Source organism: Bos grunniens, chromosome 5 (assembly GCF_055505025.1).
Source record: "Bos grunniens cultivar Pamir isolate PY7600 chromosome 5, Bosgru_T2T1.0, whole genome shotgun sequence".
NCBI classification, from domain to species: Eukaryota; Metazoa; Chordata; class Mammalia; order Artiodactyla; family Bovidae; genus Bos; species Bos grunniens.
The window spans coordinates 94099124-94124384 of record NC_141169.1 but is presented as its reverse complement, the minus strand read 5'-3'; the positions used below and the strand labels follow the sequence as shown (position 1 = coordinate 94124384).

General features: G+C 38.2%; 1 long non-coding RNA gene across 2 annotated transcripts in view; it reads right to left on the bottom strand.

Annotated features, from left to right (window-relative positions):
- Window positions 1-3755: 3755 nt before the first annotated feature.
- LOC147372620 (uncharacterized) overlaps window positions 3756-25261 on the bottom strand; it is a 50197-nt gene continuing 28691 nt past the window's right edge. The window contains exons 3-4 of one of the 2 annotated variants that reach the window (XR_015164892.1): window positions 5126-5200; window positions 3756-3988 (exon numbers count right to left, since the gene is read on the bottom strand). This is a non-coding gene — a long non-coding RNA (uncharacterized LOC147372620). The remainder of the gene's footprint in view (window positions 3989-5125; window positions 5201-25261) is intronic. The other variant, XR_015164893.1, reaches the window with a different exon arrangement.

Sequence of the window (25261 nt, the reverse complement as noted above, 5' to 3'; positions counted from 1 at the left end):
TTTTAATTTTATTTTATGACAACTTTACCTTAATTTGGATTTCAGAAAATTAGTACTTCATGTCAACATAGATTTAAAGCAGTTAGCCAAAAATCACTTATAAATATGTTGTGAAATAGAAACTCTTTTGAAAATGTGATCTAAAGTATAGGTAAAAAGAATTTGGAAGTATCATTTTTTGAGTCATCATTTTTTCTGTAAATCTGTGCTTTTATATATCATCATATATATATCATCTCATTAATTCCAGTCAGTTACCCAGCAAGATGAACTTCTGAATTCTCATTTTATAGTCAGGTAAACTGAGGCTCAGATAAAATAAAGTATTTACAAACATTAAAATTTTTGTAAAAGATCACTCATATATTAAGTGGTAGAATGAGAATTTGGAAAAGTTTTTGGAAAATACAGAAATGAGAATCCATTTAATGAGCTAAATAGAATTGATGGTGTTTCAAATAGGTAAAACTTAAAAATTATTTACAGATGGCAAAAATTCTTATGAATCTCCAAAATGTTCACTTAAGACTTTTCAATCAGAAACCTTCCTAACTATTGTTGACAAAATGTTCATTAGAGATATGATAATATTATTGAAGTGAAGTGAAGTGAAATCGCTCAGTCATGTCCAACTCTTTGCGACCCCATGGACTGTAGCCTACCAGGCTCCTCCATCCGTGGGATTTTCCAGGCACGAATACTGGAATGGGTTGCCATTTCCTTCTCCAGGAGATCTTCCTGACCCAGGGATTGAACCCAGGTCTCCCTCATTGTAGGCAGATTTTTTACCATCTGAGCCACCAGGGAAATCTATTATTAATGAAATACAAACTACTAATTCTATAGTTCCAGATGGTCAATTAGTTTCCCATTGACTGTAACTGAACACTTCACCATTAAATGTGAAATCAGAATTTTAGATTCTAGCTATCTTCCTAGTGTTGAATTATGGTAATGACAATATTGCAGACTGTACTCACTACCTTGATTTATACATCCTTTATTATTTAACTAAAATTAATAATTTAAAAAGACAATAAGGTGTTCTGTGAAATATTCAAAGATGAATTAATACCAGTCTTTTTCAAACTCTTCCAAAAAATAGAAGAGAAGGGAACTCTTCCAACTTATTTTACATGGCCATCATTACCCTGAGACCAAAACCAGACAAAGAAGCCAAAGAAAAGAAAGAAAGTTACTGGCCAATTTCCCTTACGAACATAGATATGAAACACTCAACAAAATATTACCAAACCAAACTTAACAATACATTAAAATGATCATATACTACGATTGAGTTGATTTATTCCAGGGGTGCAGGGCTGGTTCAATATCAACAAAACCAGCCAATGTGATACATCACTTTAAAAAACTGAAGGATAAAAATTATATGATCATCTCAATAGATGCAGAAAAAGCATTTGACAAAATGCAATTTCCATTCATAAATGAATGAAACTCAACAAAATGGATATATAGGAAACATATCTCAACATGATAAAGGCCATATATAACAAGCCCATAGATAATATTGTGCTCAATGGTGAGATGTTGAAAGCATTTCCTCTAAGATCAAGATAAGAATGACCACTCTAGCCACTTTTACCCAACATAGTTTTGAAAGTCTTAGCCAGAGAAATTAGGCAAAGGAAAGCAATAAAATGTTTTTGTTTCTTCCAAATTGGAAAGAAAGAAGCAAAACTGTCACTATTTGTAAAAGATATAATATTTATATATGGAAAAATCAAAAGATTGCATAGTAAACTGTTAGAACCAATAAATTCAATAATGTTGTAGAATGAAAAAATCAATACAAAAAATCTGTTATGTTTTTATACACTAACATGAACTATCTGAAAGAGAAGTGAACAAAACAATCCCTTTTACAATGGCATCAAAAGAATAAAATACTTTGGAATAAATTTAACCAAAGTGAAACACCTGTATACTGAAAATAATAATGCATTATGAAAAGGAATTGAAGATGACAGAAAAATGAAAAATATTATATGTTCATAAATTGGAAAACTCAAATATTATTAAAATGTCCATATGACCCAAAGCAATTCACAGATTCAGTGCAATCCCTATTAAAATCCTAATGTCATTTTTCACAGAAATAGAACAAATAATGCTAAAATTTACATGGAAATGTAAAAGACTCTAAATAGCCAAAGCAATCTTGACAAAGAAGAACAAAGCTGGAAGCATCACACTCCCAGATTTCAAACTCCACTGCAAAGTTATAGTAATTAAAACAGTATGGTATTAGCATAAAAACAGACACATTGATCAATGGAATAGAATAGAGAGCCCAGAAATAAACCCTTGCACATATGGTCAATTAATTTACAACAAAAGCCAAGAATATACAACAAAGAAAGAATAATCTCTTATATAAATGGTGTTGCAAAAACTGGAAAGCCACATACAAAAGAATAAAATTGAACCACCATCTTCAGATCAGATAGGATCAGATCAGTCGCTCAGTCATATCCGACTCTTTGCGACCCCATGAATCGCAGCACGCCAGGCCTCCCTGTCCATCACCAGCTCCTGGAGTTCACTCAGACTCACGTCCATCGAGTCAGTGATGCCATCCAGCCATCTCATCCTCTGTTGTCCCCTTCTCCTCCTGCCCCTAATCCCTCCCAGAATCAGAGTTTTTTCCAATGAATCAACTCTTCGCATGAGGTGGCCAAAGTACTGGAGTTTCAGCTTTAGCATCATTCCTTCCAAAGAAATCCCAGGGCTGATCTCCTTCAGAATGGACTGGTTGGATCTCCTTGCAGTCCAAGGGACTCTCAAGAGTCTTCTCCAACACCACAGTTCAAAAGCATCAATTCTTCGGCGCTCAGCCTTCTTCACAGTCCAACTCTCACATCCATACATGACCACAGGAAAAACCATAGCCTTGACTAGACGGACCTTTGTTGGCAAAGTAATGTCTCTGCTTTTGAATATGCTATCCAGGTTGGTCATAACTTTCCTTCCAAGGAGTAAGCGTCTTTTAATTTCATGGCTGCAGTCACCATCTGTAGTGATTTTGGAGCCCAGAAAAATAAAGTCTGACACTGTTTCCACTGTTTCCCCATCTATTTCCCATGAAGTGGTGGAACCGGATGCCATGATCTTCATTTTCTGAATGTTGAGCTTTAAGCCAACCTTTTCACTCTCGTCTTTCACTTTCATCAAGAGGCTTTTGAGTTCCTCTTCACTTTCTGCCATAAGGGTGGTGTCATCTGCATATCTGAGGTTATTGATATTTCTCCCGGCAATCTTGATTCCAGCTTGTGTTTCTTCCAGTCTAGCGTTTCTCATGATGTACTCTGCATATAAGTTAAATAAACAGCGTGACAATATACAGCCTTGACGAACTCCTTTTCCTATTTGGAACCAGTCGTTGTTCCATGTCCAGTTCTAACTGTTGCTTCCTGACCTGCATACAGATTTCTCAAGAGGCAGATCAGGTGGTCTGGTATTCCCATCTCTTTCAGAATTTTCCACAGTTTATTGTGATCCATACAGTCAAAGGCTTTGTCATAGTCAATAAAGCAGAAATAGATGTTTTTCTGGAACTCTCTTGCTTTTTCCATGATCCAGCAGATGTTGGCATTTTGATCTCTGGTTCCTCTGCCTTTTCTAAAACCAGCTTGAACATCAGGAAGTTCACGGTTCACATATTGCTGAAGCCTGGCTTGGAGAATTTTGAGCATTAATTTAGTAGCGTGTGAGATGAGTGCAATTGTGCGGTAGTTTGAGCATTTTTTGGCATTGCCTTTCTTTGGGATTGGAATGAAAACTGACCTTTTTCAGTCCTGTGGCCACTGCTGAGTTTTCCAAATTTGCTGGCATATTGAGTGCAACACTTTCACAGCATCATCTTTCAGGATTTGGAATAGCTCAACTGGAATTCCATCAGCTCCACCATCTTATTCCATGCAAAAAAATTAACCCAACCTGAATTAAAGACTGAATGATAAAACTCCTAGAAGAAGACAGTGGCAGTAAGTAAGTTGACATATGTCTTGGCAATGATTTTTTTGAATCTATTACTAAAAATTAAAAGCAACAAAAGCAAAATTTTAAAAGTGCGGTTACAGCAAACTAAAAAGCTCTACAGCAAAGGAAATCATAAACATCATGGAAAGGCAACATACGGAATGGGAAAAAATATTTGCAAACCATATCTAGTAGGGGGTTAATAGCAAAAGCACATGAATAAACTATATAACTCAATAGCAAAAAAAATCTAATAAAAAAATTGGCAAAAGATCTTAATAAATACTTTTCCAAACAAGATGTACAGATGACCAACAAGTACATGAAAAGATGTTCAACATCACTAATCATCAGGGAAACACAAATCAAAATCACAATGAAATACTACCTCACCCTTGTTATAATGGTTATTATCCACAAAACAAGAATTAATAAATGTTGGCAAGGTTGTGGAGAAGAGTTTACCATATTGCACTGCTTGTGGAAGTGTAAATTAGTGCAGCCCCTGTGGAAAATGGGATTCCCTGATGTTTCAGTGGTAAAGAATCCACCTGCCAATGCAGGACATGTGGGTTTGATCCCAGGGTCAGGGAAATCCCTTAGAGAAGAAAATGGCAACCTACTCCAGTATTCTTGCCTGGAAAATCCCAGGGACAGAGGAGCCTTCTGGGCTACAGTTCATGGGGTCATGAAGAGTTAGACATGACTCAGTAACTAAAACAACTGTGAAAAACAGTATGGAGATTGCTCAGAAAATTAAAAATAGAACTACAGTATGATCCAGGGATTCTACTTCTAGGTTTTTTATCTAGGATAAAAGGGAAACAAAAGTACTAACTTGAAAGATGTATATACCCCCATGTTCATGGAAGCACTATTTGCAATAGCCAAAATGTGAAGGCAACCTAAGTGTCCACTGGTGGATGAATGGATAAAGAAACTGTACACAAGCATACCTCAGTGATATTGTGTGTTCACATCCAGACCACAACAATACAGTGGACACTGCAATAAAATGAGCCATAGGAATTTTCCATTTCTCATTGTACATAAAAGTTATGTTTACACTATTCTGTAGTCTATTCAGTATTCCATAGTATTATGTCTTTTAAAAAGTACATACCTTAAAAAATAATGTTGCCGAAGAAATAAATGGTGCTGGTAGATTTGCTTGGTGCAGGATTGACGGCAACATGCACTGTGCAAAAAATGTAGTTATCTGAGAAACACAGTGAAAGGAGGAATATATACACGAACATATGTGTATATATATGAAGGAATATTATTTAACAATAAAAAATAATAGAATCTTGTCATTCTAGACAACATAGATGGACCATATGGACATTATGCTAAAAGAAACAATTTGGACAAAGAAAGGCAAAAACCATATGGCCTTTCTTATATGAGAAATCTAAAATAAATAAATGAATAAATAAATCATGATCATAGATACTGAGAACAGATTAGTGGCTGCCAGAGGTGGGTATTCAGTTATGGATGTAGAAACGCATGAAGGAGATCAAAGCGTAAAAACATAAAGTAAAATATTTAAAAAACATGCAACAAGAGAAACTTTAAATTTTGAGTAGAGAGAAAAAATTTGATCCTTAGTCCCCTGGAATTCATTTGTATGGTCAAAGAGTTGAAAGCTTTCTTGATGTTATTCTTTTAATCCATGTACTAATTAAGAGCCCATGTCTTTCCTAATGATTCAGCTTAGCAATCATGGCCAGTTGAAGTTAAAAATGTTTAATGATTATATTAAATCTTTGATAAGATAAAATAACACTTTGGGTAAGTCAATGTTGTGATGAAGGAATATACTTCATTACATTTTTAAGTATTAATTTTTTTTCATTGTTATCTGGGAGTTGGAATGAAACATACAAATAAGAAGTGAAGGTGAAGAAAGACAGTTGGAATTTTTACTCTTCTATAAGGATGTATAATGAAAAGGTACAAAACTTTTTGATTGAACAGCAGAAAGTCACCTGGCTATTCTCACATTCTACTACTTTCTAGGACTATGGGGTTTTCATGAGTAGTTCAGTTCAGTTCAGTCGCTCAGTCATGTCTGACTTTTTGCGACCCCATGAACCACAGCACGCCAGGCCTCCCTGTCCATCACCAACTCCCAGAGTTTACCCAAACCCATGTCCACTGAGTCGGTGATGCCATCCAACCATCTCATCCTCTGTCATCCCCTTCTCCTCCTGCCCTCAATCTTTCCCAGCATCAGGGTCTTTTCCAATGAGTCAACTCTTCACATGAGTTGGCCAAAGTATTGGAGTTTCAGCTTCAACATCAGTCCTTCCAAAGAACACCCAGGACTGATGTCCTTTAGGATGGACTGGTTGGATCTCCTTGCAGTCCAAGCGACTCCAAGAGTCTTCTCCAACACCACAGTTCAAAAGCAAGCTTCGATGTTGTAAAGAGCAATATTACATAGGAACCTGGAATGTTAGGTCCATGAATCAAGGCAAACTGGAAGTGGTCAAACAGGAGACGACAAGAGTGAACATTGATATTCTAGGAATCAGAGAACTAAAATGGACTGGAATGGGTGAATTTAACTCAGATGACTAGTGTATCTACTACTATTGGCAGGAATCCCTTAGAAGAAATGGAGTAGCCAGCATAGTCAACAAAAGAGTCTGAAATGCAGTACTTGGATGCAGTCTCAAAAACGACAGAATGATCTGTTTGTTTCCAAGGCAAACCATTCAATATCACGTTAATCCAAGTCTATGCCCCAACCAGTAATGCTGAAGAAGCTGAAGTTGAACAGTTCTATGAAGACATACAAGACCTTCTAGAACTAAAACTCAAAAAAGATGTCCTTTTCATTACAGGGGACTGGAATGCAAAAGTAGGAAGTCAAGAAACACCTGGAGTAACAGCCAAATTTGGCCTTGGAGTACGGAATGAAGCAGGGCAAAGGCTAATAGAGTTCTGCCAAGAGAACGCACTGGTCATAGCAAACACCCTCTTCCAACAATGCAAGAGATGACTCTACACATGGACATCACCAGATGGTTGACACCGAAATCGGATTGATTATATTCTTTGCAACCAAAGATGGAGAAGCTCTATACTTTCAGCAAAACCAAGACCGGGAACTGACTTTGCCAAGAAAATGCGCTGGTCATAACAAACACCCTCTTCCAACAACACAAGAGAAGACTCTATACATGGACATCACCAGATGGTCAACACTGAAATCAGATTGATTATATTCTTTGCAGCCAAAGATGGAGAAGTTCTATACAGTCAGCAAAAACAACACTGGGAGCAGACTGTGGCTCAGATCATGAACTCCTTATTGCCAAATTCAGACTTAAATTGAAGAAAGTGGGGAAAACCACTAGACCATTCAAGTATGACCTAAATCAAATCCGTTATGACTATACAGTGGAAGTGAGAAATAGATTTAAGGGACTAGATCTGTTAGAGTGCCTGATGAACTATGGACAGAGGTTCATGACATTGTACAGGAGACAGGAATCAAGAACATCTCAAAGAAAAGAAATGCCAAAAAGTAAAATGGCTGTCTGAGGAGGTCTTACAAATAGCTGTGAAAAGAAGGGAGGTGAAAAGCAAAGGAGAAAAGGAAAGTGATACCCATTTGAATGCAGAGTTCCAAAGAATAGCAAGGAGAGATAAGAAAGCCTTCCTCAGTGATCAATGCAAAGAAATAGAGGAAATCAATAGAATGGGAAAGACTAGAGATCTCTTTATGAGTAGAGATGAGGTTATAATGATTTACTTGGAATTTTATTTTCATATCCATACAACACTGTAGCTGAGTGCATAAATTTCAGGACTGCAAAGGGTCATTGAATACTATCAAATTTATTCTAGTTTTTACAGATGGCAAGTTTACAAAATGTATTCTAGTTTTTACAGAGGGTGAGTTTACATCAGTGACCTTGACTTTGAACAAAATTAAGAATTTATTATTTTTTAAAAATAATAACTTTTTAGGAAATGAAGTGGTAATCACCAGGCAATATAATGAGTTAAATTAAAATGTCATGGTAGACTACTATCCCCTTTCATGATAGTATTACCAGACAGAGAGAAAAGTAAAAAGTTTCAAACACCGAGGTGTATCTTTAAGGACCCAGGCTCTCTTGAGCCATCCACTTTGTCATTTTATGATCTTTGTCTTTGGATTTTTTCTTGTGGGAAGTAAGATGATTATTGCAGAAAAAGTCCTGGAGCCTCTCTTATGGGAGCATTTCCTTTTCATCAGGAAATTTCTTTCTCAGAAGTTCCAAGCAAATTCTCCTTTAGGTCTTTTAAGCTAGAAATGGTCACATGTTCATGCTCTAGCTCCAAAACAGTACTGGGAATATGAAAATCTGGAAGGAGAAGACTCTTGAGAGACCCTTGAACTGCAAGGAGATCAAACGAGTTCATCCTAAAGGAAATCAAGCCTGAATATTCATTGGAAGGACTGATGCTGAAGCTGAAGCTCCAATACTTTGGCCACCTGATGCAAAGAGTCGACTCATTAGGAAAGACCCTGATGCTGGGAAAGATTGAGGGCAGGAGAAGAAATGGGCAGCAGAGGATGAGATGGTTAGATGGCATCACTGACTCAATGGACATGAATTTGAGAAAACTCTGGGAAATAGTAGAGGACAGAGGAGACTGGCATGCTTCAGGCTATGGAGTTGCGAAAAGTTGGACACAACTTAGTGACTGAAGAACAACTACAAAAGAAGGTGGGCTCTGCCAGCAAGGAAGAAGGAAAGGTAACAGTTGTGTTAATAGAATAATGCTAGTTGGGGTCACAAAGAGTTGGACACAACTGAGCGACTTCACTTTCACTTTTCACTTTCATGCCTTGGAGAAGGGAATGGCAACTCACTCCAGCGTTCTTGCCTGGAGAATCCCAGGGACGGGGCGGGGGGAGGGGGGGGCCTGGTGGCCTGCAATTTATGGGGTCGCACAGAGTCGGACACGACTGAAGCGACTTAGCAGCAGCAGTTGCTGTGACAAACATAAACAATGTCCAGTGTCTCACATGGGATAGAAGTTTGTTTCTTGCTTGTGCAGAATTCAAAAGAATTATGAGAGCTCAGTTCTTTTTGCAGTTACAGAGAACTAGGCTTCTTCTGTCATCTCATCTAAGTACAACAAATGACTTTTACCTTCACTGTGCTCGTGTGCATCAAGTTAGCTGAAGGGGAAAGAGAATGGGCAAGAATATCTCCCTCTTTAACCTGGCAATCATGTGTACCACATGCAAATTCATTCCATTGATAAGAGGTAGTCATTTGCCCTGTTTACTCTCCACCTAGATGGAAAAGGTTTGAGAAATATAAGACCTGACTAAGCTGAACGTTTAGGCAGCAACCATATTGTGAACAAGAAAGGCATATGTGAGTAGGATAATCAAATAGTTTGATGGTGGAATGATTTCATTTTAAGAGTTCTGATTATGAATACATTATCACCCCAGAGGGATATCGCTAACAGGAAATCAAAGGGTATAGCAGCATTTTTACTAATGACTTGTTTGAGGGTATATGATGGCATGCTAATCAAATTTTTAGATATCTTCAAGTTGAGAGGAAAATCTAACATGTTTGTTGAAAGCTCTAGAATCCCACCTCAAGTCTTAAGATAGGAATAAGGGATAAAATTAAGAATAAAATTTCTAGAAATAAATACAAACTCCTATAGTTAGGTCAACATATTCAGTAGTACAATTTAACTGGGCAAATATTTATTTACTTCTAATTATATTCAGGGCATTGTGCTAGGCCAAGTAAGGAATATAGAAAATAAAGGTTAATAAGGAAAATTAACAAACTTGATTGCTTCTGGAAGTGTATGACCAAGATGACAGTTGAATCTAAAATAAATCTTATGTATTCACTCATTTATTCATTAATTTATAACTGAGTTTCCATTTTCTTCCCCTTCAGGGAAGGAGGGTATATGTATAAATGGTTATGATAGGGGGTAGAACATGAGAAATGCTTTTTAAAATGCTGATAAAATTCATGGAGTAAAAGAAAAAAAATTTCTTCCAGCCAAAAGGATAAGGAAAAGATTTGAAGAGCAGAAGTTAATCTGAGTTACTTAAAGTTAGATAGACAAGGATATAGTCAAAAGAAAAGAGGTGGGATTATATTTCAAGAAGGAAGACAAAAACTGTAAAACAGAGATATCAGGAGACTTAAAAACTCTGCTTAGCTGAAGTTTGAGTTGCATGAAAAAAACAGGTAAAAAATAGAACAGGCCATTAAGTTCAGTTCAGTTCAGTTGCTCAGTCATGTCTGACTCTTTGCAACCCCATGAACTGTAGCACGCCAGGCCTCCCTGTCCATCACCAACTCCCGGAGGCCACCCAAACTCATGTCCATCGAGTCGGTGATGCCATCCAGCCATCTCATCCTCTGTCGTCCCCTTCTCCTCCTGCCCCCAATCCCTCCCAGCATCAGGGTCTTTTCCAATGAGTCAACTCTTCTCATCAGTTGGCCAAAGTACTGGAGTTTCAGCTTTAGCATCAGTCCTTCCAAAGAACACCCAGGACTGATCTCCTTTAGAACGGACTGGTTGGATCTCCTTGCAGTCCAAGGGACTCTCAAGAGTCTTCTCCAACACCACAGTTCAAAAGCATCAATTCTTCAGTGCTCAGATTTCTTCACAGTCCAACTTTCACATCCATACATGACCACTGGAAAAACCATAGCTTTGACTAGACGGACCTTTGTTGGCAAAGTAATGTCTCTGCTTTTGAATATGCTATCTAGGTTGGTCATAACTTTCCTTCCAAGGAGCAAGTGTCTTTTAATTTCATGGCTGCAATCACCATCTTCAGTGATTTTGGAGCCCCCAAAAATGAAGTTTGACACCGTTTCCACTGTTTCCCCATCTATGTCCCATTTTGAGATAAAATTGCATGTGATCATCAATGTTTAATTAATTTTTTTTTCAGGAGGTAAGCAATCAGCAAATACTTATTACATTTTTACTATTCATACATTAGAAGCTATAATGGTCATGGAGGTTTTACATGTGTGCATATGAGAAATGGTAAACAACAACACAGAACATGGTAACAAATGGTAAACAACAACAGAAAACTTGGAGATAGTTAACTTATAGAAAAGAAAATTAATGATGTGAAGGACTATTATGATGAAGAAGGATTAACCTAACGTCATTCTTTCTTCATGTCTTTTCAAAAGCTCATACACCATTTTGTACCCTGAATGAGGGCAGAGAGTTAGAAATTGCAGGAAGGCTATTTTTGAGGGGAGAGTGTTTGGAGGGGCATCTAATTATCAACAATACTCCCTTAAAATGATAAACCAAATGTGAGAGTGTTTAAATCTAAGTCTGTGACCATTTTCCAGGACAATGTAGGAAGGTGATCAAAAGGTCTTCTGGAAATTGAAATGGAATTTCTAAGGTCTCTGCTCCAACCTAGAAGCACTTTGATATCATAAAATATTGGAACAGTCTTCATTTTTCTCCCTATTTATATAAAAAAATCACCCTCTGAAAGTGTTCACTTAAAATGTAGGATTTATTCTATCCAAAATGATTGATTGAATATGAGCTGCCAGTTGAGACAAGATTCTGTAAAGAGTTAACTGGAACAGCAAAGAAAACCTTAACCAAGTTCTACCTTTAGTCTTTTTCCATAACCAATTAGAAAAAAAACCAAACATTACAAAGTAAAGCAGAAATGTGATAATTAAACCTAAGCTATACAGGACATTTATAGAATGGAAAACTAGTAAATTATCATTTTTATAAGTCTTTTTAAGAGACCAATATTTGGAATCATTTCATTGTGCCACAATCATTTAAATTCTATGGCTACTTAGTGAAAAGAGGTCATTCACTATTGCTCCAAATCAATAGAAGCTTTAAGCAGTTTCTAAATAGTTGTCCTACAACAGGCTCATGCTTGTCATACTAAGTCTCAATTTTCATTGTGTTATAACTGGCACACATCTTGACTATCAAATATTATTCTCCTAAACTTCCCAACATAAACTCTCCAGTCATATCAATGCTGCCCATTATTCATGCTATTTCCATTTTTGTCTCTCAACATTTTCTTGGAATGTGATTAGTCGCTCAGTCATGTCCAACTCTTTGCGACCCCATGGATTGTAGCCCACCAGGCTCCTCTGTCTGTGGGGATTCTCCAGGAAAGAATACTGGAGTGGGTTGCCATGCCCTCCCCTCCTCCAGGGGATCTTCCCAACCCAAGGATTGAACCCAGACCTCCTGCATGGCAGGTGGATTCTTCACTGTCTGAACCACCTGCTGCCGCTGCTGCTAAGTCGCTTCAGTCGTGTCCGACTCTGTGTGACCCCATAGACGGCAGCCCACCAGACTCCCCTATCCCTGGGATTCTCCAGGCAAGAACACTGGAGTGGGTTGCCATTTCCTTCTCCAATGCATGAAAGTGAAAAGTGAAAGTGAAGTCGCTCAGTCATGTCCGACTCTTTGCGACCCCATGGACTGCAGCCTACCAGGCTCCTCCATCCATGGGAGTTTCCAGGCAAGGGTACTGGAGTTGGGTGCCATTGCCTTCTCCAGTCTGAACCGCCAGGGAAGCCCAAATCCTCCCTCTTACTTCCTAACTTCAGAATCTGTAAATTTTCCTGAAGTCTTCCTAATTGGCCTGTGTCAGCTCCATTCTTCACTGACTTTGACATAGTAATTATTGTCTATACATTACATCTCAATATTTAGTCATATCTAAATTTAAGAAAGTTTTTATTTGTTTGATATTGGTTTTAATTTTTCTTCCCAGTCAGAATATACGTTCCACAGTCAGATGACACATCATCCATCAATTCTGCATTCCCTGGAATATGTAGAATGGTACTAGGAAATAAGGCTTCCCAGTTGGCTCGGTGGTAAAGAATCTGCCTGCCAATATAGAAGATGAGGATTTGTCCCTAGGTTAAAAAGTTTCCTTAGAGGAGGAAATGGCAACCCATCCTAGTATTATTGCCTTGAAAATCCCATGGACAGAAGAGTTTGGCAGGCTACAGTCCATGGGGTTGCAAAGAGTCAGATGTGACTTAGCAACTGAGCAGGCATGCCCAAAGAATTAAGTGAATGTCCTAAGAATATTTATGAAGTAGTTGGTTTGCATTGAATTAAATAAGGCCTCTCATATTTTTATTTTACTTTAGAAATAAAGATTGTCATTACACAATAATTTTTATTTTATATATTCTTATTGAACTATTATGGACATAAATTTAAGCAAACTCCAGGAGATAGTGGAGGACTGAGGAGTCTGGTGGGCTACAGTTCGTGGGGTCACAAAGAGTCAGAATAACATAGAGGCTGAACAGCAATAACAATTGAACTTTAACAAAAATTTAAGATTTTATTTCTTACAACTTTGTTCCCTTTCCACCTTTATTAATATCTATCTGCCTTTATCTGCTATCATTGTCTGTTATCTTTCTCCACTGTTTCTTCTACGGGGAACTTCCTCATAGAAGAGTAGGTTATGGTCAAAAAGAAAGAGGGGAGGGACATTTTCAAAAAGGAGTATGAGGTATAATAAAATAAATCTGCAAAAGAAGTCATTTTTTAATTGTTAAAAACAGTAACATGCTTACTCATTCTACCTACAACCATGAAAACTATGAAAGTTTTTATGTGTTTGTGTGTATACTGGGGGTGGAGGATCTAAAAACAGAACATAAACTTTTTGCTCAGGTTATACCAGATAAAATTTTTTTAATCATATAATATAAATCAATAATTTGGATATATGTATACATATCACAGAGGATGAGATGGCTGGATGGCATCACCGACTCGATGGACGTGAGTCCGAGTGAACTCCGGGAGTTGGTGATTGACAGGGAGGCCTGGCGTGCTGCAATTCATGGGGTCTCAAAGAGTCGGACACGACTGAGCGACTGAACTAAACTGAACTGATCACGGATTTAGAAACTAACACAACATTGTAAAGCAATCATATTCCAATTTAAAAAACTAAAAAAAAAAACCACTTGGCTCTCGTTTTTGAAATTAAACTTCCATGAATTTAACCTTGCTGCTGTTACATCATTTCTATTTCAAACTCCATTGAATGGGAGTTCAATGGAGACTAGAGCAGCATCTTAATCACCTTGTTTCCAGAGTGAAATAAGTGGTAAAGAACATGCCAATGCAGGAGATGTGGGTTCAATCTCTGGGTCAAGAAGATCCCTTGGAGAAGGAAATGACAACCTACTTCAGTATTCCTGCCTGGGAAAACCCATGGACAGAGTAGCCTGGAAGGCTACAGTCCACAGTGCAGCAAAACAGTCGGAAATGACTTAGTGACTAAACAACAATAAAAATGTATAATCAGATCAGATCAAATCAGTCGCTCAGTCGTGTCTGACTCTTTGCGACCCCATGAATTGCAGCACGCCAGGCCTCCCTGTCCATCACCAACTCCCGGAGTTCACACAGACTCACGTCCATCGAGTTAGCGATGCCATCCAGCCATCTCATCCTCCGTCGTCCCCTTCTCCTCCTGCCCCCAATCCCTCCCAGCATCAGAGTCTTTTCCAATGAGTCAACTCCGCATGAGGTGGCCAAAGTACTGGAGTTTCAGCTTTAGCATCATTCCTTCCAAAGAAATCCCAGGGCCGATCTCCTTCAGAATAGACTGGTTGGATCTCCTTGCAGTCCAAGAGACTCTCAAGAGTCTTCTCCAACACCACAGTTCAAAAGCATCCTCAGAATAGATATTTGCTGTGTGAGTAGAGTTCATTTTTGCTATGACTATTCTATTTATTGATTTTCTATATTACATTCTCTTGTTCTATTGATTATTTGGCTTTCTACTATTGGTTTTTTATTTGCGTCCCTATCAGGGAAAACAAAACCACCTTGTTCAAAGGTTTTGTGACTACTTAAAAATCAGACTTCTAGGTTTTTCTTTGTAAATTTTTTCTATTTATAGTATCTGACCAGATTGGGAATTTCCTGAGGACAGTATGTGTCTCATTTACTGTTGTATTTCCTGTTCCTGGTTTGGTATCAGGCATAGATAAGGAACTACCCAATAATGGAGAATGAAATAAAGTCTCCATTTTCTCAGTGTTATCACTGAGAATGATAATCAATAGTATCAACTGTTTTACAGTCTGATATGGCTGAGAGTGTTACCCAAAATTTTATAAGGCTTATGGGAAGAACTCTGGACTCTGAAAGGATTTGGGGTTAAAATCCTGGCTCTGACACTAGAAGTTATGTGACATTGACTGAGTTAGCAAACCTCTTTTGTCTTAATTTCTTCAATTGTAAAATAAAACTAATAAAAGCAAAACAGAAAGGAGTACAGCAAGGCTGTATATTGTCAACCTGCTTATTTAACTTATATGCAGAGTACATCATGAGAAATGCAGGCTTAAAGAGTTACAAGCTGGAATCAAGATTGCTGGGAGAAATATTAACAACCTCAGATATGCAGATGATACCATTCTAATGGCAGAAAGTGAACAGGAACTAAAGAGCCTCTTGATGAGGGTGAAAGAAGAGAATGAAAGAGCTGGCTTAAGATTCAACATTCAAAAAACTAAGATGTGATATCCAGTTCCATCTCTTTATGGCAAATACATGGGGAAAAAGTGGAAATGGTGACAGATTTTATTTTCTTGGACTCCAAAACCACTGTGAACAATCACTGCAGCCAGGAAATTAATACTTTTGCTTCTTGGAAGAAAAACTATGACAAACCTAGATAGCATATTAAAAAGCAGAGACACTACTGACAACGGTCCATATAGTCAAAGCTACAGTTTTTTCAGTAGTCATTTATGGATGTGAGAGTTGGACCATAAAGAAGGCTGAAGTGAAGAATTGATGTTTTTGATGGGATAGTAACAAAGATTAAATAAGTAATGTATGTAAATCTTATACTAATTAATTGCACAGTGTTAGCTATTGTTTCTGTTTTCTTCGTGTAAGATAGAAACAATGCTCAGTACATAATTAATTTATGTACCAGCTCCTGTAATCTTTGCACTTTCTCCATCTCATTGTAATATTATGACTTTTAATACAAAATATATATTTTGTTATCATCCCTGTTCTGACATGGAGGTCCTAAAACCTTTGGAATTTCCTTTAAGTAAGAGGGATAAGACCCAGAGGGTCTTTTGTTATTTGTAACAAGCCCCTTTCAACCACACCTGAGTTTAGGCTAAGGTGGTGACTTTTTAAGCTAAGGTGGTGACTTTTGGAAGCTGCTAAGGATGGGGGATAGTTACCAGGGAAACCAATCCTGTGACTGGAGGGTTGAAACCTTAAGTCCCACACCCAAGGACTGTTGACCAATGATAGACTCAATCATACCTACATAATAAAATCCTTTGTTGTTGTTGTTTAGTCACTAAGTTGTGCCCAACTCTTGTAGTGCCATGGACTGTAGCCCCCCCAGGCTCCTGTGTCCATGGGATTTCCCAGGCAAGAATACTGGAGTGGGTTGCCATTTCCTACTCCTGGGGATCTTCCTGACTCAGGGATTGAACCTGTGTCTCCTGCATTTCCTTCAATGCAGACAGATTCTTTACTGCTTGAGCCATCATGGAAGCCCTTTTGTATATTCACATAAATTATTACAATACCCACTGAGATCAGAATTATTAGTATCCCAATTTTATAAGTAATGATTTTCACAATTTCTCATAACATCCTTCATTTCTACCACTTATCCCATTCTATCTATACATATTTATATAATTTTTGATGGTTATTTATTGAACTTTTGTCTCACCATTAATCTGTATATTCCAAAAGGATATAAACCACACTTTCTTTTTTTAAATCAAAGATTTACCAGAACTTAAAAATTTTTTTTAATTGGCGGAAAATCGTTTTACAATGTTGTGTTGGTTTCTGCTGTACAACAACACAAAGCAATTCATAATTATATATATCTCCTCCCTCCTGTGCCTTTCTCCCCTCTCTCCATCCCACCCCTCTAAATTGTCACAGAGTACCAGGCTGGGCTCCCTGTATTATACAGCAACTTCCCACTAACTATTCTACACATGAATGGTGACCCACTCCAGCACTCTTGCCTGGAAAATCCCATGGCCAGAGGAGCCTGGAGGGCTACAGTCGCAAAGAGCTGGACACAACAGAGCTCGCATGTATAGACCGGTAGATATGGGTATATATGTCAATGCTACTTTCTCAATTTGACCCACCCTCACCTTCTCCAACTGTATCCACAAGTGTATTCGCTACTAAGTTTATCAGTACCATTTTTCTAGATTCCATATATATGCATTAATATATGATATTTTTCTCTTTCTGAATTATTTGACTCTTCCCTAGAAATTTCTATAATTCTTAGCACATAGGATGAATTCCATAAATATATATTGCATTAATGAATGAAATAAGTTAAGAATATATGCAAATTGACATAGCACTAAAGTGGTAGAGCAAGCAAAGTTTCAAATCCAGAGCTGACTCTAGAGCCTATGCTCTTCACAGTCCACTGATTCGCCTGCCTAACACATGTGGCTTCAGGTATACTTGTACTTTACTTCCCTCGCTGGTAGAGGTTCTTTATCTGTTGGACTTGGCCTTCCTTTCTGGCCATTTCTTCTCAGTCTTCTGTGCATCCCTTCTTGTACCCTTCTATCACACTTTTCTCCTCCTTCTATCACTGGTGTTGGTTTTAGTTCTTGTTTGTTTTATTCATTATGATACTTCATCAATGTCCCTGTCTTCAGTTACATCCTACATCTCTAGCTGTCTTTGGCGGGGGTGGGGCGGGGGGGGGCGGGGGTGGGGGCGGGGGGGGGGCCGGCGTCTGACATTTCCTTATGATAAATATCTAACACCTCTATTTGATGCTTCATTTCACATTAGGCTATGTAGAATTGCTCTCCACCTTTGTGAATGGCCCAGCATAATCCCAAGACTTCCCTTCTTTCTTATGATTCCTTTTTCTATATTCTCAGTGCCACTGCTAAGTTCAGCCACTTGTTTTTTTTCCCACAGTTGACTCTATTGTCCTTACTTGTGTAGACTTCTAAATTTTCTCCCAGTAACCATTTTCCCCCCTCCCAATTTAAACAACTAATTAATGAGTGACTATATGTCTTAGATTTCCCTGCAGTGTCTGGCTGGCTATGAGCTGAGTGAAAAGTGAAAATGAAAGTCACCTGGTAGTGTCTGACTCTGTGCGACCCCAAGGACTATACAGTCTATGGAATTCTCTAGGCCAGAATACTGGACTGGGTAGCCTTTCCTTTCTCCAGGGGATCTTCCCAACCCAGGGGTTGAACCCAGGTCTCCTGCATTGCAGACAGATTCTTTATCAGCTGAGCCATAAAGGGAAGCCTGGCTATGAGCCAAAGCTCAACTGAATAGTCTGTGAGAAGAAATGATGTGTAGAAGTTCTGGATCATGTTTTCTGGGACATATATACTTCCTCTGAGACACTGTTTCCCACTTATGCTGAGAAATAATAAAAAATGCATCAATACCACTTGGATTTCTGCTCCTGTTCTAAATAGCCTGTTTTCTTTTAGATTGTTAGCTGAAAAGAAAACTACTTCTATCTCATTTGGAACACTGCATTTTAGTGTCTTTTATGGCAACCCACTCCAGTACTCTTGCCTGGAAATCCCAAGGACAGAGAAGCCTAGTAGGCTGCAGTCCACTGGGTCTCGAAGAGTCGGACATGACTGAGCGACTTCACTTTCAATTTTCACTTTCATGCACTGGAGAAGGAAATGACAACCCACTCCAGTGTTCTTACTTGGAGAATCCCAGGGGTGGTGGAGCCTGGTGGGCTGCCATCTATGGGGTTGCACAGAGTCGGACATGACTGAAGCGACTTAGCAGCATAGCCACTTAGGTGATTCCCTGGTGGCTCAGATGGAAAAGATTCTGCCTGTGGTCCAAAAGACCTGAGTTTGATCCCTAGGTCGGGAAGATTTCCTGGGGAAGGGAATGGCAACCTGCTCCAGTATTCTTGCCTGGAGAATTCCATGGACAGAGGAGACAATCCATGGGATTGCATAGAGTCAGACACAACTGAGTGACCCGAGTGACTAACACTCATAGCCATTTATGGGCTTTCATAGCCATTTAGGGGCTTCCCAGGTGGCACTAGTGGTAAAGAACTGCCTGCCAGTGTAGGAGATGTAAGAGATGAGTGTTCGATCCCTTGGTTGGGAAGATCCCCTGGAGGAGGAAATGGCAACCCGCTCCAGTATTCTTGTCTGGAGAATCCCATGGACAGAGAAGCCTGGCGGGCTACAGTCCACAGGGTCCCAAAGAGTCAGTCATGACTAAGCAATTGAGCACACACACTTGCATAGCCATTTAGATTGTACCCTAAAAACTTCATAAAATTAGGTTGCCTAATTCCAGTCTGACTCCAATCCATACTCTGATACTTTTAAATAAATGTACTCTTTCAAAAATGCAAATACAGTCAGGCCAATCTCCTGTTTAAACTGTAGAAGTGGCATTTACTTTATTTCCAAATTTTCTAAAATAAGCATATATTGATTTTACAATCATGAGGAAATAAATTAAATAAATCCATTAGTGACTCCCTCAAGCCTTCAAGATAAAGTTCAAGTTGCTTAACAGGGCATAGAAATCCCTTCATGGTTTGCCTTCTGTCGATTTCTAGTCTTAACTTTTCCCTAGCCTCACAGGTCTCCAAGCATGTGAATCTTTCAGTCCCTGGATGGCAATAAGATTTTAGGCACATCTGTGTCTTTTCACCTTCTACTCTCTCTGTCTGGATGTCTTTACATGATTTTCTGCCAAAGTGAAAGTGAAAGTGAAGTTGCTCAGTGTGTCCGACTCTGCGACCCCATGGACTGTAGCCTACCAGGATCCTCCGTCCATGGGATTGTCCAGGCAAGAGTACTGGAGTGGGCTGCCATTTCCTTCTCCAGGGGATCCTCCTGACCCAGGGATTGAACCCGGGTTTCCCGCATTGTAGGTGGACGCTTTACCGTCTGAGCCACCAGGGACCTCCACGTTCTTCTGTCCTTCAAGACTTAGGTTCGGACTCAGGACTAGTATTGTAGCCTCCAAGAAATCTTTCCTAACACCTTAGTGAAGTGAAGTTGCTCAGTCGTGCCAGACTCTTTGCAACCCCATGGACAGTAGCCTGCACCAAGCTCCTCCATCCATGGGGTTTTCCAGGCTAGAGTACTGGAGTGGGTTGCCATTTCCTTCTCCATCATAATGCCTTAGTGTCAGTTTAATGCCTCTCATCTGTCACCAAATCTTGTCTATAACTTTATCAGGAATATTTGACATTAATCTCCCCACTAGATTTTTTCTGTTCTTATACTAAACATTTACTCTCATTTAACCAGATTCTATGTCATTCATGTATATGCCTATGGATGATTAATGTTCAATTTTATTTTTAATTGAATGAAGAGGTCACACTTTTTTTTTTAACCCTAGGGTCAAATGTGACCTTACTGCTGTTGCTGCTGCTGCGTCGCTTTAGTCGTGTCTGACTCTGTGCAACCCCATAGACGGCAGCTCACCAGGCTTTCCCATCCCTGGGATTCTCCAGGCAAGAACACTGGAGTGGGTTGCCATTTCCTTCGCCAATGCATGAAAGTGAAAAGTGAAAGTGAAGTCGCTCAGTCGTGTCTGACTCTAGTGACCCCATGGACTGCAGCCCACCAGGCTTCTCCGTCCATGGGATTTTCTAGGCAAAAGTACTGGAGTGGGGTGCCATTGCCTTCTCTGAGATTTCTACATTTAAGCCCATGACAACTCCTCATAGAGATACAGAATAGTAGGAACATTTAAATTGAAATTTATAATTCATATAATTAGAATCTGATTAGGAACGTATGGTTTCTTTCAATGTCAGCTTTCTCCAAAGACCTTTAAAACTTCAGTGCCTTGGAAGAATTTAAGAAGTTCCTATGAAATATTACTTTTATATTGAAGAGACAACCGCTTTCTAAGAAATAAGAGATTGCCTAAAAAGTTTGCAGTGCTTTATATAGCAGATAATTAATAAATGCTGATCAGTACATGAATGGCTTGGCTTTGGTAAATATGGAGTTGATTAAACATTGGAAGACTGAATTTGCAAATATTCTCAAAAGTTAGTGCTCGGGTTCTCAAAACTAAAATAAATAAAATTTAGCAGTTTTTCATATTCTTTAGAAATCTTTTGGTTCTTAGATTTCTTTGGTTAGGAGAGGATCTTAACATATCCCCCAAATGGTAAAATAATTATACTTCTTTTTTAAACATTTATGCCAAAATTATACATTTTCCAACATTTATCTAAAGGAATTAACATTCCATTATTTATGATTTTTTTGAAATATGATGCTTGATAGATGGACATGTAACTTCATGTGAGTTAAATATAAAACTGCTAGTTATGGGCTGATCTTTTAAAATTAAAAGAAAAATTCCTATTTTGCTAGACCTTTTAGCCTTGTCCTGGGCCAAGTTTATACAGAAGAGTTCAGTAAAATAAGTTATTTTTGTATGATTTACACATTGTCGTTTGTTAAGGAATTGATATAACCACACTGGTATGTTTTCGGCTGCAAATACTAAGTGTCTATTAGTCGGGGAGGCAATAACACAATCAGAGCCAGTTTCAGAGAGGGTAAAACCTTTACAGTCACAAACAGATGATGTTTAGAAGGTCCTTTGCTTGGCTTAATGCTCTTCAAGCCCCATCTGGAAATTCTTAATCATTTCTGAACAAAGCACATTTTCATTTGTATTGGGCCCCATACATTATGCAGCCAATCCTAGATATTATATAATATAAGTGATTCTCCCAATTTTGAACACATGGTTGGGGAATGCAAGGCTAAAATGCCCACTTCTAAGCAGTTACCAATGAACAACACACCTAGAGTCCTGTCTGCCAGTCTCTACTCTCCCAGCTTAGCTGTCAGGAGCAGCACGCAGGTTAAAAGAGAAAGATTCTCCTAAGTGTCAATCCCTCCTGCTGGCTCAAGAGAACAAAGCTGGCAGGCAAAGTGAATCAGATAGCGAACTGTGCACGCCCAAGCTTCAGAATAAAGCCGATAGGTCTAATTTCAGCTTTACCAGCCTTGGTAGTGTTCCTTTAAGTTCACTAAGTAGGATATACCTGTAAGCAAGCAGTCTAATGTTTTTGTGATCTTGCTGCTGTGAAAGTATTTAATAATAAGCCTCAGAAGTTGGGAAGTAAGAAGGAAATCTATGATGTCTAATGCCAAGGTGGTGTTCACTGTGTTGAAAGTTGATTAAATTTCCTTTTAACACCCCTTGAAACTGACATTTTGCTGCCGTTTAAATTTTTTCCCTCCAAACTATTTTTTATACCCATGATTTAGAGTGATACACAGCAAAGCAGTGGCTATGAATTGGCTCAAAATGATTCTAGGGATAATGAGCAGAGATTGAAAAAAGTCTGCTCCTGTTCATTTAAGGAAAGTAAAGCTAACTTTATCCTGCAGCTGCGTGCAAGGCAGGGTCAAAGATTTGAGACTGCTCAAATAGTGCCATCCAAATTTGATCAGTTTGAAGTGATAACTAGGTTCCAGAATCCCATAGATTGATAAAAGAAAAAAAATATTTTAATAGATTAGGGCATTCTCAGCTATCAGTTGCAAAATTGCTTGCTATATTCGCATGCTTCCATTTTTAAAGTTACATCTGTTTTAACTGAGCGAGTCTAAATTTATGAATTAATATAGCACACTCCTATATTTGATATCTCAAGTATCTGATTCTCAAAGAGGATTATTTATGTGCATGTGCACATCTATCACAGGCAAAAATGGAAGCCAAACTTGAAACTCCATAAATGGTATTGGTGATGCATTTGTGGACATGTATGATGTAGAACTTTATAATTACTATTTGAATGCTCAAATAATACAAAACAGAATACCTCATAAATGGAGTAACACAGTATCTTCTATATAGACCATCAACTGTGACCATTACGAAAACACTGACCTAGAGCTAATTGTATATACCCTTTTTTCCTCCACCTCATTCTATTTTTATTCACATAAATAGTTAAAAACTGGAAATTTAACAGGCTTTCTTATAAAAAGTGCCTGAAATATTAGCTCCTTATTTTCTTTTGCTTTTGAGTCTGGCTCAATGGTTTTACCTTATTCATATCAATGTCTCCCTTTCATAACATAGTCTAAAACCATGATTCTGTGCGGGAAAAATGTGAAGATAAAAGAGCAAAACATTCACTAGATTTTTTAAAAAGTACAAGTACTAACAAACAAGGTTTATTTACATGTAATAATAGAAAGTGAGGAATGATCTTAATTTATGCAGCGATAACATCTCTCCAAAATAAAGAAGTAATGGTATTCAAATAAAGTAATTCTCTATATTAAAAATAGGATGGAACAATATTAAAGAATCACTCAAAGTCTATGATTTACCTTGAATTCCCATCAAGACATGCAATCAGACTCTAGTAATTGTAGAGACCTTGGGAATGCTAGTCTCTACTAGGTGACAGGAAATCAAGAATTAGATTGGGATAAGTAAACAGTAATATGAGAAGAAGTTGTAGTTGTGTGGTAGGCCTTATTAGAACAAGAGTGGAAAGCCTCTGGCCACGTGAGAATAAGTCAACAAGTCCAATATAGAATCTTCCCAATATTACTTATCATTGTACAATTGTGCTTAGTCACTCAGTCGTGTCTGATTCCTTGTGATCCCATGGACTATAGCCCACCAGGCTCCTCTGTCCATGCAATTTTCCAAGAAAGAATACTGGAGTGGTTTGCCATTCCCTTCTCCAGGATCACTGTGCAGTAAGTGAAAAAATGTGAATATAACTATAAACATGTTTGTAGCCTTTATTAAAGTGTCACCTAAATTTCATGTATTCATATTTAATAATATTCTTATAATACTATTTAAATGAGCCTTAATTATTCTTTGTTTCATGTTTACATATGACAATTATAAACAAAGGATGATACAAATGAAGACTGGTAACTCAAATACCATGAGTGTCATTGCTATTGCTATCAGTGACACTATTGTCAAAGAAAGTGAAAATGAAAGTCACTCAGCCGTGTCGACTCTTTGCAACCCCATGGACTATGCAGTTCATGGAATTCACCAGGCGAGAATACTGGAGTGGGTAGCCTTCCCCTTCTCCAGGAGGTCTTCCCAACCCAGGAATCAAACCCAGGTCTCCCACATTGCAGGCAGATTCTTTACCAGTTGAGCCACAGGGGAAGCCCACTATTATCAAATATGGTGAACAATTCCTGAAAAATCCCAGGAACTCTCCTGGTCGTCCATCGGTTAAGAATCCACATTCCAATTCAGGGGGCATGAGTTCAATCCCTGGCTGGGAAACTAAGCTCCCACATGCCACAGAGCAATTAAGCCCGTGTGTTGCAACAGCTGAGCCTGCTCTCCACAACTAGAGAGAAGACCATGAGCTGCAACAAAAAATCCTGCATGCTGCAACGAAGACCCGATGCGGCCATAAATAAATGTTCCAAACTGAAGTAAAACTTTCCATAGATTTGCAATATAGTCACATTTCTGGAAAATGTAGTCTGTGTAAAAGCTGCACATGTCAAGAGGTTTCAAGTTCTAGGCTCAGATAATTATAAATAATTCTTCCCTTATATGTATTTCTGATGGCATATTCAAAACCTGAGGAAAAGCTTGAGAAAATATGCTTTATTGTGTGACACTATCCTAGTCATTGTAAGGCCTGTAGCATCCTGGTCCTCACTCATTAAAAGCCAGTGCATTGTGACAAAATCACCCTTTTCAATTTCCAAAATGCCCTCTAGGGGGAGCTACTACCTCCGTCAAAAAACTAGGATCCCAGCTGTTTTTTAAAAAAAAATAGTTTTGTGATAAATAATGTAAGCATACCTTCTAGTGGAGGTATTTACATTTAGATTAAAGTATTATTAGCATTTTAATTTTTTAATTAAAAATTTAGATTATTTTATGCTGACTAATCAAGTATTTGTTCACTTATGAAAACCCAACTTTATTACCAATGAATGTTAAAAAATTTCAAGTAGGAAGTGTTAATACTAACATACTAACTCTTACGACCAGAAGTAGCACAGTAATTGGTTAAACAATATGATTTCAAGTTAGATATCTAGTTCAAGACTCAGAATGATTTTTTACTAGTTGTATGAGCTAATATGAAATATTTAACCATTATAACCTCCAAGCACTTCATCTGGATATAATAAAAGTAATTTACATT